At 43.5% G+C, this 17,994-nt stretch overlaps 1 pseudogene; it reads right to left on the minus strand.

Annotated features, from left to right (window-relative positions):
• Positions 1–16,775: 16,775 nt before the first annotated feature.
• On the minus strand, positions 16,776–16,847 carry LOC147711204 (U2 spliceosomal RNA; annotated as a pseudogene).
• Positions 16,848–17,994: the final 1,147 nt, after the last annotated feature.

Consider the following 17,994-nt stretch of genomic DNA (forward strand, 5'->3'; position numbering starts at 1 on the left):
GACTTTATGGATAAAGTCAATGTACAAGACAGTATTTTGGATTCTCACCTGATTAATCTCATGGCATGTCAGCGTGGTACTAATGAGTATTGGTATCGTCGTTATGGTGACTTAAAATGTATGCTGAGGAACTTAGGAACTCCTACTTGGTTCCTCACTCTCAGCTGTGCTGAGTATGGCTGGGAAGACTTACTTGAATTTCTACGAGAGGCAAATGGAAACATTGAAAATATTGAATTCAAGACACCCGGAGAACTGTGCTCTTTGGATCCAGTGAATTATGCAGGTACTTCAATCATAGATTTGAAGCTATGATGTCTTTCATCACGAACAAGAAAAATCCACCTCTTGGAGAGGTGTTGGATTTCTTCTGGAGAAAGGAGTATCAAGCAAGAGGTGCTCCTCATATACATATGCTGCTATGGATCAAAGATGCACCCAAATTTGGAACAGATCCGGATGACTTAGTGATGAGTTTCATAGAACAGTATTCTACATGTGCTGTTCCAAAGACAAAGGAAGATAAAAGTCTAAGAGAACAAGTTTTACGGTTTCAAAGCCATCGTTGTGGAAAGTATTGTCGTAGTAAATTCAGAAACAAGGACAAGTACTACACCAAATGTCGTTTTGCATTTCCACGATTGGTAATATCTAAAGGAAGAGTGAACAATTTGATGTCTTCGCTGCGACATAATGTGACGAGGAAATCACCCAAAAACACATACAATTTGAAAAGAAACGAAGAGTCTAAGTACATTAACGACTACAACCCAGTGATTTTGTCGATGTGGAATGCTAACATGGATATACAGTTTGTGGCTGACAACTGTATGGCTCTGGCTCGGTATGTGAGGTCTTACATCACAAAAAAAGAAAAGACAGAACTGAAGGATATGTGGGAGGATATTTCCCATGAAAAGAGCCTCAGCAAGAAGTTGTACAGTTTCAGTCTGAAGATGTTGTCGCATCGAGAAATCGGAGCTCACGAATGTTCTGACCGGTTATCTTCAGCAAGTCTCTATGCCAAATCTAAAAGTATCATTTGTGCGAGTCTTGGTCTTGCTGCAACGCGTAATCGAGTTCTGAAACCTGTACGGGAAATTGAGTATTTGGCGGAGAAGGAGCCAAGCAGTGCAGATATTTTGAAGACCAACATGTTGGATACATATTATCCAAATAGAAGCAGTCAACTGGAGAATGTTTGTCTGTATGAGGTTCTACAAAATTACATTTTCAAGAGGAACATCAAAGAAGATATTGATAAAGGAGTGTATGCTGTAATTGGAAGTGAGGGATGTCTGGTCAAGCAAAGAAAATGTCAATTGGTAAATCATCTAAAATTGAATTGCGAATCTCCAGAAAGAAAAGAGTTTTTCTATTTAGCTCTTTTGCAACTTTTCAAGCCTTGGTGTGCAGAAGAGGAACTGCTTGGAGATTTCCTCTGTTACGAAGACTCTTTCAATGCAGCTAAGGAGTGCATAGAATGTCCCGTTTTTCCAAAATATCTAGAAATGTTGAATGCAGAAATCGAGCAGGAAGCAACAATTGCAGCTGAGATTGCTAGAGACAGTTCTCAGGACAGTCAGAGTTCTGTTTCATTGAGTCAGGATCCACTAGGAGAACCAGTTATCGAAAATGAAGCTGCCACTGCCATGATTGAAGTGGAAAGAGCAATGGCACATGCTCAGGAGGATGCAGTTAACTTAGAAGATTTGGAAAGACAACTCAACGTTGAGCAGAGGAAAATATATGACGAAGTTACCAAACAAATTGAGCATGGATTAAGTCATGAGAAGAAAGAGTGCTCATATACGTCGTTGAAGCCTGTCAGACTGTACACGAGTGGAGAAGCAGGAACTGGAAAAAGTTTCCTCATTAAAACAATTTCATGTGATCTGCAGAAAAGGATTGAGTCATCGCTGTCTTGTGTTGTGACCGCTCCAACTGGACTGGCAGCACATAATATTAAAGGTATTACTTTGCATCGGCTACTGATGCTGCCAGTGGAGAATGATAACAAATTACAATGCCACAAGTTATCTGGAGATGCTTGTTGTGAAGTATCTAGAGTCCTGAAGAAGATGAAACTTCTTATCATTGACGAAGTAAGCATGGTTTCCAATGTCATGCTTGCCTTTGTGCATTTGAGAATGCAGGAAGTTCTTAAAACAGAGTATGATGTGTTATTTGGTGGCAAACACATCATTGTTTTCGGTGATCTTCTGCAGCTGACACCAGTGAAAGGACAACCAGTGTTTAAACTGCTTACGCATGAAGATACCAGGAAGTGCCTAGGGAGCATTGGCAACGTTAACATATGGTTAAACTTCAATTATGCTGAGCTGCCTGGAAATATGCGTCAGGCGAAGGATGAATATTACAAGAATATTCTACAAGATGTTAGAATTGGGAAAGTGACCGAGCGTTGGAAAGAAGCTTTACATGCACGATTACTATCAAATTTGTATCCAGAAGAAGACGTTCTGCCAGAGGATATTTTTCAGAAAATTACTGAGAAGAAATCTGGAATATGTTTGATGCCAACTCTTGCAGAATGTTCCATCTTCAACAACAAAATGTTGAATTTAGAAAACCAAGAGATTGTGAAACTGGAAGCTATTGACAGAATAGAGCATATGGGAGCAACAATTATTTTGTCTGAGAATTTTAAATCTAAATTGGATTCATTAGAGAAGACTATATCTAAAACTGCTGGTTTTGAAAAGACTCTGAATGTGTGCTTAAATTGCCGTATCATTTTGAGAAGGAATTTACATGTTGAAAGAGGTCTGGTAAATGGATCAATGGGTAATGTTGTTGATTTTGAGAAATACAGAAATAGAGATGGAATAGAATTTTTTAAAATTAAATTTGATGGCATTGAGGAAGTACAGCTAATTGGTCGTTGCACAGCTAGGTTTTTGCTTGTAAAAGACTTATATGTTCGCCGTAAGCAGTTTCCTGTTTGCTTGGCATATGCGGTGACAATCCATTAATCGCAAGGTTTAAGTGTAGACACTGCTTTAGTGAATATTGGCAGTTCTGTGTTCAAAGAGGGTATGGCTTATGTAGAATTGTCACGAGTCTGAACTTTATCGGGATTGTACTTGATTGACTGTGATGTCACAAACATTTGTGCGGATCTAGATTGTGTTAAGGAATACAATAGGTTAAGAAGAGAGTATGCGCCACATTTGCCTCAATTTCCTTTGTTTGAGAAACTTGTGGTAGGCCGGAAACAAAGAAATATCAGTAATAGTAGGGAGGTTGTAGCAAAAAGTCCAAAAGTCGATGAACCGAAAATTGTAAGCAGAAAGAAAATGAATTCTGTTGAAGATGTTGTTGGTTTTCAATTTGAAAATAGTTCTGGTGTCAACTGCTATGCTAATGTAGTGGTTAATGTTGTCTTTTCACTAGACACTTTAAAAGAACAGATTGTGATCAATTCAGAACAAAGTTTATGCTGTTTGTTGAATTTTGTGTTAGAGAAATGTAGCGCAGATAGAACAAGAGTAGAAAGTGTGTCTGAAATTCGTAATCTGTTAGACAAATGTTCAGGTCAAACGCAATTCTCTCAAAATATTCAGCAGGATTGTCAGGAGTTTTTAATGTACATGCTTGATGTATTGCAAGATGAAGGTGTATATGTAGATTATCTGTTTGGCCTTTCTTATCAATGGCAGAATGATTGCGAGAATTGTAGGCTATCAAGTACTACTAGTGTAGACTCAGAAAGGTTTATATATTTAACTTTGCCTGACAGTAAATCAGTATCCTTCAATAAGTTAGTAAAAGCAGCCGATCAAAACATGGAGTGTAGCCAATGTAAGTCTGCAATGCTGTCCACGTTAATTATACTAAGTTATGGCCAGTATGTCATTTTAATGTTCCAACGATGTAGGCCTGATGGAACAAAATTGACAACTTTAATTAAAAATGTTGTGGCTTCGCAGTTGTCAATATCAGGAAGGACTTTTGTAACTCCAGCAATTATATATCATGACGGTCCTTCAACAACTTCAGGACATTACACAGCTTATTTAAAATCTGGAAACGGCTGGTCATTCTGCAATGATTCTGGTTTAACTTTTAAAAAAAGATTGCCTTTTCACCTTCAAAATTCTTACCTAGTGTTCTTACAACCAAAATTTTAGGGAAGGAATCTCGGGATTTGTTCAGAGGAATTTCAAGAGGTTCTAATAGCTCCTACTCTATATGGCCTTGTGGATAAGTGTAGTACAGAGCGAAAAGTCTTTGTGTTTATAAGCTAATTCAAGCAGCAGATCAAAAGAAGGAGTAGAGGTGATGTAAGTCTGTAATGCTGTCTACATTATTTATAGAAACTTATCGGTGAAATGTCATTTTACAATTCCAGCTATATAAACCAGATGTAAATAAGTTGTCAAGTCTAATTAAAAATGTTTTGGCTGCACAGTCGTCGATTTCAGGAAGAACATTTGTAACTGCAGCTATTATATGACATGATGGTCCTTTAACAACTTCACGATATTACACAGCTTATTCGAAATTTAAAAAAGGCTGCTCTTTCGGCAATGATTAGAATTTGACTATGAAGCAATGTTGCCTTTTGACTTGTTTTCAGAAGTGAGAATTTAGGGTAGGTAACTGGATTATAATGATTCTAGGTGTTGTTGTAATTTAGTGTGCTGTTTTAAATTGCTTTGTATGTCTCATTTTTCTTAAAACGATAGAGCTTATCTTTCAGAAAGTGGCGGGCAGAAAATAATAACAGCACAACAGAGTATAAGCTGTTCATAGGACATCCTTTGACGTCATGGAAAGTAAGTTACTTTTGATGAGTTCTGATTTCTGATTGATAATATTATATGGGTTTTTTAAACACAATCTTTTTGATTGTGTTTTTTTTCCCCGCTGTTATATGATGAATACCTTCAACTCACTGTTTTCACTGAAATTTGATATATTCTGAGAACAGCAAAAATAAACCATTTAATATGTATAATTAATTCTGTACTTTGAATTGTGATTTTTAATATGTACTTATCTTGTCTCATGCTCACTCATCTTTTACTACTTTCTATCAATTTTAAAATTTGTGTTCTCTCTTTCACAGATTGAAAGTATAAAAATAACACGTGACTAAGTTAACGATAATTATAAGGTAAGTGTTTAGTACTCATTCTGTTACATCTCTTTTACATTTAACTTTTATTAGTTCCACTGCTTCATTTTTTTAACCCTCAGTTTCCTGCCTTTGCTACTTCCCTCATTCCTTTTTCTATTACTTTTTTTTACTCTACTCTTTCCACTCCTGTTCTTAGTCCTTCTTTAAACAGTATCTCTGTGTTACTCCCTCTAACTGTCTTTCTTTTAACATTACTCTTAGTTTACTTACTCTTCTTTTTAAAAAAAAAAAAAAATTTGAGTTCGCTACCGGTTCGCGTACCGGCGCGCGAACCGGGAAGCGAACCAAAAGAAATAGAGGTTGTCAGAGTGCTAAACATTCTAGCAAATTCCTATAAAGGGGAGGTAGTTCTGAAAAGAACTTTTTTTAAAATTATTTTTGTTGTTTTATATTTTTTTATTATTTTTCTGAACATTTTTATTTTTTTTTGTATTTTTTGAACGGTTTTATATTTAACATATATATAACAGGAGCAACAAAAAAAAAGATAATTTATTTTCTGGGGCGTTTTGTACATTTGTGATTGTCAATTGCTTTATTAATTACATTTATGCTGCTCTCTCTGAAGCAAATAAGTTGTCCACAAAAAATGCATACATGCTTCACGTTGCCGAATTTCATTTGAATATTTGGGACCATCTCCCTCGCCTCTGGTCCCGTCACTGCCTCTTCATTGGTGGATGTACTGGCCACAGGTCGGGGGTTATCCACTAGATCTCGTACTTGAGCAGCACTGTAATTTATTGGGTGCCACCTTTCCATATGGCGATGCATGGTATAATTACCATAACTGTACTTCTTCTCTGTTCCTCTGGACAGTTGATTTTTACAAATCAGGCAGGTAACATACCGGGCATTTACCTTTTTTTGATGTGGGGGAAATGAAAAAAATTGCCAAATAAAATTTTCTTTAGCATGGGACCTCCTTGGCTCTTCAGGTAAAAACCTCCCTGTCCCTTGCTCCTCTTCCTCTTCTTCCTCCTCTTGTTCTAGGATGACCTGAGGAGGTGGTCCTCTCTTCATAGGAGGTTGTGGTGGTGGTGGGGGTCCACCAGCTGCAGCAATCAATGAAGCCATTTCTATGGTATTCAAAAAAAGGTCTTTCTCTCATAAAAATGAAAGTCAGAGTGAGGAAAAAAGGTGGGGCTTTCATCATTTGGGAAAAAAAAATGTTCTAAACCAATGAAAAGTGTTATTTTTAGGTCATATGACCAAGCCTTCCATCATTAGGAAACCAAAAGTAAAATGAACCAATGAAAAGTTTTATAAACAAGTCACATGACCTGTTATGCTTACGTTACGCGCTCCGCGCCGCGCCCCGGATTGCTTCTGGGGCGCTGCGCTTCGCGCCTCGGTTCGTGTTCCGGAGCGCTTCCGGGTGCGCTAACGCGGTGCGTCATAAGACGCATTACGCGGTAACGTGATACGTCGCGCTTACGCGAAGCGTCACGATGTTGCTTTCTAACGCGGTAGTTGCGCTAACGGAACGTTTACCGGTTCACGGACCGGGTCGCGGAATAAAATGAAGCTAACGGGAAGCTGCCCGGTTCGCGGACCGGCAGCGAAACAAAAAATAAAAATAAAAATAAAATATATATATATTACAAAAATATAAAATATATTTTTGAATTAGAATAAGAATACTTTTTACAGCTTTTGATATTTGCTATTAAAAAACCATTGAAATTCACTGAAAAAACCATAGGTTATAGACCATATATAGTTAGGAATTAGCATTTACAAAACCATAAAAATTCACTGAAAAAACCATAGGTTATAGACCATATATAGTTAGGGATTAGCATTTACAAAACCTTATTTTACTCGCACAAAACCATTGAATTTCGCATATATAGTTAGTTGCACTAACTATATATCGCGCACCCGCAATCCACTGCTAATGATGTCACATATTACATCATTCATGACATGGTCAGTGACATCACTGATGACATCACTGATGACATCTCAAATGACATCACTGATGACATCACTGATGACAACATCCAGTGACTGTGTGTTTCTGTAAAGTTAAAATATGTCTTACATATTGAAGAATGAGTGGATGTATAAGTGTCTGGATGAACCTATGGTTCATCAGTGAATATATATATACACAGGGCACGAGTCGGTGGTACAAGTGGGTGGATGGCATCCACCCACTATTTCCACAGGGTGAACGCCGACCACCCTGCCAAGAAGATGGGCCCCACTAGATAATGTGCTCAACTTTCAGCAGTGCCTGCATGTTGTCTGCTTTCCATCTACAACAAGCAATAACGTGCTGGCGGGTACAGGGCTTTCTTATTTTAGACTCCTACTGGCCCATAACAAAGGCCGAATTTGAAGGGTCATCATGCCTCCTTTTGTTTGAGTCTCATGGCTGGGAGAAGTCAGGAGCCTCACACCTAGAAGCATCTGCAGCAGAGGGGAAACAGAGGTTACCACTTCACACATACTTAGGAGAGGCAGCTTTTCACTTTGTTCAGGCTCTGTTTACTAGATATTTATGCACTGTAAGAATGTCAGATGTGTTGGTCTCTCCCAGTATTTACACAAAATAAATGTAATTATATAGCGCTCACTACCCTGAGGTGGCGTTGAAATAATTCAAGTACCACAATTTTTTCTTGGATATAGCTACTCATCCCAAAGCAGAGTTTCCGAGAAATTAACATCACACGTACATAATAAAATCGTGTTTTTTTTATGCCACTTCCTATGATGTCAATTTTTGTGATTCCACGTGTAATGTCATGCGCTGTGATGTCAAGTTGCGTGATGTCACGCGTTGTGATGTCACGCATTGTGATGTCACTTGCATACTGCATAACCAGGTAAGTCCCCCCACTTCTTGTTTTAGGACTTGTGCCATATATATATATTAAAGGAGCAGGACAATGTTCAACCTATCGGGAAGGGCCAGATACTTCATCTGAGAAACACGAACCTTCCTAATTTATTCACACCCCTGGCGCTGAGGAAGGCAGACAATACGCCGAAATGCATTCGCCTAATGCGGGTGTTGTGGGACTAACACTTGCCTATGCGTTGGAATAAAGCTGTTTCCGATGGTTCCCCTGCTGTGGTCTCTTCACTTGATCTTCGGAAAAGGTGCGGAATCTTGATATTTCAGCACGGGTTCCAGTAACGCGCCAAGAGGCCCCCGCTTCGCTAAGTAGGCTCTGGACATCTGGATTCTGCTTCGGTGGAGGATACTATCCGGGTTACCGGAATTACCAGAGTCCCCCTGTGTGTTCTGGGACAAGGTGCGGCGGTGTTGGGGCCATTCGACCTCACATTGGGCACGGTTGATCTACAGCCGAGTCCCCGTCTACAGCGCTCCCGGTGACAGCAGGGTGAAGCGGTTGGGGACAGAAGGAGACAGCGTGTTCCATGAACATGGGACAAGGAAGGTTTTCCACAGCTAATATGTGTATCCGCCCCACGCAACACCTTCCAGACACAAACATGAACATTGCATGCTGGGACTGGTAGGCGTCGATCCACTTACGACCTACCAGGGCTGTATGCGTTAGGATACACCTTTAAGGAGCGGGACACTGTTCAACCTATCGGGAAGGGCCAGATACTTCATCTGAGAAACACGAACCTTCCGATTTATTCACACCCCTGGCGCTGAGGAAGGCAGACAATACGCCGAAATGCATTCGCCTAATGCAGGTGTTGTGGGACTAACACTTGCCTATGCGTTGGAATAAAGCTGTTTCCGATGGTTCCCCTGCTGTGGTCTCTTCACTTGATCTTCGGAAAAGGTGCGGAACTTGATATTTCAGCGCGGGTTCCAGTAACGCGCCAAGAAGCCCCCGCTTCGCTAAGTAGGCTCTGGACATCTGGATTCTGCTTCGGTGGAGGATACTATCCGGGTTACCGGAATTACCAGAGTCCCCCTGAGTGTTCTGGGACGAGGTGCGGCGGTGTTGGGGCCATTCGACCTCACATTGGGCACGGTTGATCTACAGCCGAGTCCCCGTCTACAGCGCTCCCGGTGACAGCAGGGTGAAGCGGTTGGGGACAGAAGGAGACAGCGTGTTCCATGAACATGGGACAAGGAAGGTTTTCCACAGCTAATATGTGTATCCGCCCCACGCAACACCTTCCAGACACAAACATGAACATTGCATGCTGGGACTGGTAGGCGTCAATCCACTTACGACCTACCAGGGCTGTATGCATTAGGATACACCTTTAAGGAGCGGGACACTGTTCAACCTATCGGGAAGGGCCAGATACTTCATCTGAGAAACACAAACCTTCCTGATTTATTCACACCCCTGGCGCTGAGGAAGGCAGACAATACGCCGAAATGCATTTGCCTAATGCGGGTGTTGTGGGACTAACACTTGCCTATGCGTTGGAATAAAGCTGTTTCCGATGGTTCCCCTGCTGTGGTCTCTTCACTTGATCTTCGGAAAATGTGCGGAATCTTGATATTTCAGCGCGGGTTCCAGTAACGCGCCAAGAGGCCCCCGCTTCGCTAAGTAGGCTCTGGACATCTGGATTCTGCTTCGGTGGAGGATACTATCCGGGTTACCGGAATTACCAGAGTCCCCCTGTGTGTTCTGGGACGAGGTGCGGCGGTGTTGGGGCCGTTCGACCTCACATTGGGCACGGTTGATCTACAGCCGAGTCCCCGTCTACAGCGCTCCCGGTGACAGCAGGGTGAAGCGGTTGGGGACAGAAGGAGACAGCGTGTTCCATGAACATGGGACAAGGAAGGTTTTCCACAGCTAATATGTGTATCCGCCCCACGCAACACCTTCCAGACACAAACATGAACATTGCATGCTGGGACTGGTAGGCGTCGATCCAATTACGACCTACCAGGGCTGTATGCGTTAGGATACACCTTTAAGGAGCGGGACACTGTTAAACCTATCGGGAAGGGCCAGATACTTCATCTGAGAAACACGAACCTTCCTGATTTATTCACACCCCTGGCGCTGAGGAAGGCAGACAATACGCCGAAATGCATTCGCCTAATGCGGGTGTTGTGGGACTAACACTTGCCTATGCGTTGAAATAAAGCTGTTTCTGATGGTTCCCCTGCTGTGGTCTCTTCACTTGATCTTCGGAAAAGGTGCGGAATCTTGATATATATATATATATATATATATATATATATATATATATATATATATATATATATATATATATATATAATACATATATATAATCCATATATATATATATATATATATATATATATATATATATATATATATATATATATATATATATATATATTTATATATATATGTACTCACACACTTTGTGCAAACTTCAAAGGACACAAGCCAGACTTTCTGCTAGTGCCGTCCCACGGAAAATGAGCAGAGATGCTTTCGTGTTCAATGTAGGAAGTCAATGAATGGCATAAACACAAACCTCTTTCTTCTTACTGAAATGTTTGTCTTCTTGAGCGATCTGTCACATTGCTCTCACTTCCGCGCCGTGCCGTGTGAAAATGTACCAGCGGGTCTAGACTGATTGCATGTTGTGTTTTTTAAGGACCATCTTCAAACAACCTAGCTGTAAACAAAGTCGCATACACGCCCTGGAATTCTTCAAAACGTTTACTTTGGTGAAACAAGGTCTTTCCGGTTTATTGTTGCATCCCGCTCCGTTCCTGGGGCCTAACAATGACGTCTGACGACACCTTCTGCTGTTTTTACATCTATTCGAGTTCATCCAGGCTGATTTTAGAATGTCTTTTCTTTACTTCATCTTAAGACAAACACAACAGATGGGTTAAATGCTTGAAGTAATGTTAGCCACTGGTAACAACATAGGGCTGAATTCCAGTCCATCACTTTTTTGTCCATTTGCGTTCCAGACAAAAACCAGCGATGTGAAAATCAGACTTGGCCCTGCTCCGGTTGGAACAGTCCAGCATGGACGGTCACAACAGGTCTGCTGTATAGCTTTTGTTTGAATTTGATGCCCCAAGGGCAACGGACGGGGGTCTCGTGCTCCTCGTGCTCGCTGTGCCATCGGACTCAAGCTGCATCTCAATGATGAGACCCAACAATGCCTGAGGTTACTTATGTTCCACAGAAGACACCTGTTCGTTCATGGTCCTAGTGAGGCGTGGCCAAAGGTGATCTGCTTATGGCTGGTTCCAGACTGAGGTGGCATGATTGGTAAGAAACGGATGGAATTACCAGTGGCTGAGATTCATTCAGTCATTCCAGAAGTAGTTATTTGTTTTTCTAGGTGGGACAACTACAGCATTTCAGCCTCATGAACGAGAATAAAGATGGTAATTTCAGGGGTGGATGCCAGAAAGGAGCAGTTGGGAGCTCCAGGCAGAGGCTGTGACACACAGATCCCTTGGGCAGTCAGTCCAGTCCACACAGGTAAGTAGGCGTCAAAGCGGGAAACTTTAATGGTCCTTTGATAGCTTGTCTTGAGCGATTAAACACGTTGTTTGTGTAGATGGTGTGCAAAAATCCCAATATCACAACACTGCTCGAAGAAATAAAGGTCCCAAACATTTTAGAACAAATAATAAACATTTACCAGGAAAAGAAAAACGAAACGGAAGTAAACTGGTTAAAGGGACTAACAGCCATAGAAAAACACACATGACACCAATAAATATTCAAAATTAATGAAAATTTTTAAACAAAGGGAAAATAATATTCCCATTGAAAATAATGGTTATAAAGTAATGTACCAAAGTTTATAGGTCAAGGAAAATAAATGACATTGATTACAAATATTAGAAAAAAGTCATTTTAAAATCAATTTTAAATAAATTAAAAATATCCTCTGTGCAAAATGATAGTACTAATAATAGTAACATCATGAATCTGGTTGGAACAAATCAGTGTTGGCGATTTTCATCTGCTTGGACGATCACCCTCTTCTCCAGGTAACTCCTGCAATCCGTGCTTCAGATTGATTGAGCAATGATGAGTTCACTGAACAACGCCCTTTTTAGGTGGAGCTTCGATCGACCTGTTATATATTTTCTGTGGGTTTTGGCACACCCACCAATTGATTGTCATCCCACACGAGGGAGACTTGACTGCTTGACCACAGCTACCACTGAGAGTGAAGTGCAGAAGGGGTACTTGGCCCGTTACTCGCTACCCATAGTAGGTCAGGCTGCAGGACATCAGGAGTAAAAGGCCTCAACCATCACAGTTGAACCTTGTAGCCCTACCTGCCTTCTGAAAGAGGTTCTGACCGAAATCACAAAAATGTGGATGCTTTAAAAAAAAGTTGACCACAGTGGACCTTGTGTCATCATAAACTATAAAAAAATAATTTACATGTAACACCAGTCTAGGTTGGGACTGTTGAGGGGTGCTCTTCCTAAGGGTCGTGGATTTAATTATCGCAAAAAAAGATGTGCCTTGTTTTTAGGTGTCCTAAAATGTCTGCTTACTCCTTTTCGGCATGCCTCTAGTTATAGTTTTTAGATGCACTCTCCTTAGATGAGACACTGATCAGGCCTTTTATTGCATGGTGCTATGTGTTCTCCATCGCTAGCAAAAAGACTGCAAGAGTATGTATTCATTATCTACCCTTAACTTGTAAATCCATGCCCCAAATATACTCCTTACTGTATGCATTATGTGCCCATGCCCTGAACTAGATCTTATATGTGTACTCTGGGGCATACATAAGTATGGACGTGTACTAAATAATATTGACTGCAATGTCTGTGCTCCTGCAGGTGGGGTGTGTTTTTACCAGAAGCCTATAGGTTCTAAGAATAGCAATAGAACTTGAAGACAATACATTTTCTGTATAAAAGGTCTGGTGGTTTTACAGACCATATTGAAAGAGTTACCAGCTACAGTGAAATCAAGACCTGCCTCAGTGGTCTGAGCAAGGGTGACGTCATACTCACAACAGTCAACAGCAATGCTTTGGGGACCTCAGCAGCTTCCCCATCAACATCATAAGAGTCCCTGACAGACTGACACACTGATGTCATTGTAGCAATAGTTTATTTCTGTATCAGCCTCCTTGAAAAGGATGCCTCGGTCACTGTGCTAAAGGCAGTGTAGTCTACCCACGTTGTTTATTCGAGTGCTGTTACTGAGTAGTGTTTCTTTAAAAATGTTTAAAAGAATTCATTGAGTCTCTTTGGTACTGAGTGAACAGACTGGCATGGTCTGAAGGGTGGTTTTATGTCAACTTCGAATTACAGTGACGCTCTGCCGTCAAGATACAACAGGAGTATGCCAGTCCCGTGCCACTTTTGCCAATATTTTCGTTATTCTCCACTTTTAGTTTATTTTATGCTATTTCATCACATTTATAAACTCCTTTGCCTATACGGTATTGGTATAGTGATGAGACCCCATCAATTTAAATCACATTGCTTCTCACAAATTATTCCCTTGATACTTGAGCACATTTCCTATATTTTCGAGGCACACAGGTTGTGTACGTTAAAAGTTAGCAGTAAATATCCAAGGGGGTTTGTATATTTTGCTATCCAAACACTTGGGCGGGACCCATAGTAAGCCTCCGCTTACGGAAGAGCGGTTTCTAAGGAATGATAATCCTGTCAAGGCGTCGCTGCAAGTCATTTGCAAAACCCTTAAGGTTTGGGGAACACAGACATTTTCCTTTTGAGAATGAAATAGGAGCCATCGTGGGTGTTCTGATGAAGGGGTAATGATTCAGAAAAGGGGGTGGTGATGAACAGAGTGTCTGAATTAAGCAGACCACCACCCCCTTTTCTAAACCGTTTTTGGCCACTATAGGTGTGGCAGGGTATACTCAGACATGAGTCCCTTTCTCACTGCACCATCAGGATTCAAGCAAGCCGGGCCGAAGACGGCTGAAATGCCAGAAACCGGTCCCCGGTAGCTTGTCTCCTTTCTGGTGAAGAATTGGCTTGGTAGTTTAGTCTGCCCTGTTCCCATGATGCACTGGGCCAGGGACAGACTGATTTGCATATAGCCAGGTTCTGAGCTGGGATGGTGCAGTGAGATAAATAACGGTGATGGATCAAGCCCCGATCTTTGGACTGGGTAAGAGTGGTCTGCTTAATTCAGACACTCTGTTCATCACCACCCCCTTTTCTAAATCCTGATGAAGGGGTAAAGCAGCGGATCCCAAACTTAGATCAATTCATTGTTTTCAGGAATTTCTCGTGCCTCTCACATTGCCCCATATTTTCCTCAAATTAGTTTTTAATCTAATATTTACATAAAAAATGTACTATACTTTGTAAAATGTACTACATATTTTGCTTTCTTTTCCGCTTTAATGATGGGCTGTCTCTCTCCTCCATCCATTGATCCAGCCATCCATCCATCCATCCAGCCAGCCATCCATCCATCCAGCTGTGTAGCTCTTGATCCTTGCCCGCCACCTGTCTCCCTTCTTCTCTTCTTCCCTCCGACCCTCTCTCTCTCGCTCTCTCTCTCCATCTCTCACTCTCACCCACTCGCGTTCTCCCTCCCTCTCTCTTTCTCTCTCCATCTCCCTGTCGCCTGGTCACCCTTTTACTGTCCCTCTGTGGTTCTCTCTCTCTCCCACCTCCCTCTCTACGCCTTTCTCCCACTCTTTCTCTCTCTCTCTTTCTTTCCGTTGTTGTTCCCCTCCCGTTTGCGACTTGTTGCCTTAGCTTTAAGTTGCGGCAATGGTCCTGACAGGAAACTACAGAACTAACGATGTTTTCATACCACCGCGTGCATTTCCTCATTTTTTCTTGAAGTTCGCTTCTTGAATTACGCATTATTGCAAGACAAAAGGAAAGAGGAAACTCTAGAGAAGAAAAACACCTTCTTTATGCAAGGAAGCGTTTGCATAGTGTCAGAATGGTGTGCATCATTAATGCAGCACCATGTCCCATATGTTCACAGAAATAAAAAACCCATCTACCACTGCATTAATCATTAACATGACCATTAATCATTAATATGACTATTTAATAACTGACTCTGGCCTGGCTCCATGATTTTTTATTTGGATGTCCAAGGATGCATTTGGGTCATTGGGTGGGCCACTGCGGGCCCGATTTGTCACTTATATGTCAAGCCAGGACTGCTTCGTCTTACAAGGGCCCAGTAAAACACATCATTTTCTTTCCATATCTACTTCTAAATGTTATCACTCTCAAAAAAGTGTTTTTTCCATGTAATGTCCCTTTGATGGGAAGAGGAAGTTTCTGATGTGGGAGTATCAGGCAAGTGACACTGCTCGAGCTCTCTCTCATGACCTCCTCTTGGATTCCTCTGACTGCTACTCTCCCCCAGGGCCCCACAATCAATCAATCAATCATTTGTAAAGCGCGCTACATACCCGCAAGGGTCTCAAGGCGCTGAGGGGGGGGGGGGGGATGGGGGTTGGCACTACTGATCAAACAGCCAGGTCTTGAGTATTCTCCTGAAGGTCAGTAGGTATTGGGTCTGTCGTAGGCTCAGTGGGTGGGTGTTCCATGTCTTGGTGGCGAGGTGGGAGAAGGATCTCCCACCGGTGGTTGTTCTTCGAATGCGCGGGATGGTGGCGAGTGAGAGGTTGGTGAAGCATAGCTGGTGATTGGGGTTGTAGAAGGAGAGCTGTCTGTTGAGGTAGGCTGGGCCGGTCTTGTGGAGTGCCTTGTGTGTGTGGGTGAGGAGCTTGAAGGATATCCTCTTGTTGACAGGGAGCCAGTGCAGGTTCTCAGGTGGGGGGTGATGTGGCTGTGGCGTGAGGATCAGTCGTGACGAGGCGTTTTGGATGCGTTGTAGTCATTTGATGAGCTTGGTCAGGGCTCCAGCGTAGAGGGTGCTTCCGTAGTCGAGTCTGCTGCTGACAAGGGCCGGGGTGACTGTCTTTCTTGTATCTTGTAGAGCATGCGGAGGGTGTTGAAGCAGGAGGAGGAGACGGTGTTGACTTGCTTGGTCATTGAGAGCGTTGAGTCGAGGATGATTCCCAGGTTGCGTGCATGGTCGGTGGGTGTCGGGTCTGTCCCCAGTGCCATCGGCCACCAGGAGTCATCCCAGGCAGAATGGTTGTAGCCGAGGATGAGGACCTCCGTCTTGTCTGAGTGCAGCTTCAGACAGCTGGTCTTCATCCAGTCGGCGACGGCCTTCATTCCTTCATGGAGTTTGGCTTTGGCGGTGATGAGGTCCTTAGTGAGGGAGAGGATCAGCTGAGTGTCGTCGGCGTAGAAGATTATGTTGAGGTCGTGCTGTCGGGCTACGTGTGCGGGTAGAGCCATGTAAATGTTGAACAGCGTCGGGCTGAGGGAGGATCCCTGGGGTACACCGCAAATGATCTTGGAGGCTTTGAAATGGAATGGGGTGAGGTGGACACTCTGGGTTCAGCCGGAGAGGAAGGAGGTGGTCCAATCCAGAGCCTTGACTCAGATCCCTGTGGTGTGGAGGCGTGAGTGTAGTGTGCGGTGGCAGACGGTGTCGAAGGCGGCAAAGAGGTCTAGGAGGATAAGTGCTGCGGTCTTGCCGTTGTCCAGCAGGGTCCTGATGTCATCGGTTTGCTGTGGTTGCTGTGGAACCCTGACTGCGAAGGGTCCAGGATTCTGTTTTCTTCGAGGTATCTGGTTAGCTGTCTGTTGACAGTTTTCTCAATGACCTTGGACGGGTATGGGAGCAGAGAGATGGGCTGGAAGTTCTTGAGGTCTCTTTGGTCTGCCTTAGGTTTTTTGATACTACACTTGATCTTAGCCAAAAGGCCGAGAAGCGATAGGTTTTTTGAATAGGGCATTGATCTCAGCTTGTTGCCAGATCTCTGGGAAGGTCGCGGTCTCAAGGGAGAGATTGATGAAGTTGCGCAGGTGGGGTGCGGAGGAGCTTCTTGCTCTGTTGAAGATGTGGTGCGGGATTGGGTCTGGCGGAGAGCCGGAGTGGATTGTGCGCATGGTCTTGATGGTGTCATTGATGCGCACGCCGTCCCAGGTTGGCAGGGGGTCGTGGTCATTGGTGTGCGGAGGGCCTTTTGTGTTGCTGACTGTTGGGGCTGTCTGGGTGTTGAAGCTGTCATGGATGTCTGCTATCTTGCAGTGGATAAAGGTGGCGAGGGAGTCGCACAGGGCTTGAGACAGCGGGATGTTGTTGGTGTTGGAGCTGGGGTTGGAGAGTTCCTTCACAATGTTGAAGAGCTCCTTGCTATTGTGTGCGTTGTTGTTCGAGGAGGTCTTTGAAGGAGGTCCTCTTGGCTGCCCTGATGAGGTGGTGAGGGTTGCAGATGGCGTCCTTGTGTGCTGCGTGGCTTTCCGGAGTTTGTTCATTGTGCCATTTCTTCTCTAGTTTCCAGCAGGCTTGCTTGGCGGCTAGGAGTTCTGGGGTGAACTTGCTGGCCCTCTTGCTGGGGTCTCTGTGGGGGGTTTCTTCAGCGGGTGAGGGTGTTGGCGCAGTCCTCGATCCAGCGTCTGAGGCTGTGGGCATCGTCGTCGCTGTTGGAGGGTTTGGTGGGTGCGCTGAGAGCGAGGTTTGCGTATAGTTGGTCTTCGGTGATTTTGCTCCAGCAGCGGCGGGGGATCTATTGGGCGCGGTGGTGTGTGGTGGGCTTCTGGAAGGCAAAGTGGATACAGCGGTGGTCGGTCCAGGGTGGTGTGGCTTACGGAGACATGCAGGCTTGAGGAGAAGACCGGGTGGAGCATGTGGCCGGCGGAGTGTGTGGGCGTTGTGACGAGTTGCTTCAGTCTGAGGTTGGCGAGGTTATCGGTCAGGGTTGTGGAGTTGTTGTCGTTGTTGTTCTCAAGGTGAAAGTTCAGGTCTCCGAGGAGGATGTAGTCAGTGGAGGTCAGGGCTGATCAAGTTGGCGATGGAGTCGCTGAACTGGGGGTGGGGTGCGGGGGTCGGTAGACGAGGGTGCCTCTGAGGGTGGAGTTA

Source organism: Lissotriton vulgaris, chromosome 5 (genome assembly GCF_964263255.1).
Source record: "Lissotriton vulgaris chromosome 5, aLisVul1.2, whole genome shotgun sequence".
Taxonomy (NCBI): domain Eukaryota; kingdom Metazoa; phylum Chordata; class Amphibia; order Caudata; family Salamandridae; genus Lissotriton; species Lissotriton vulgaris.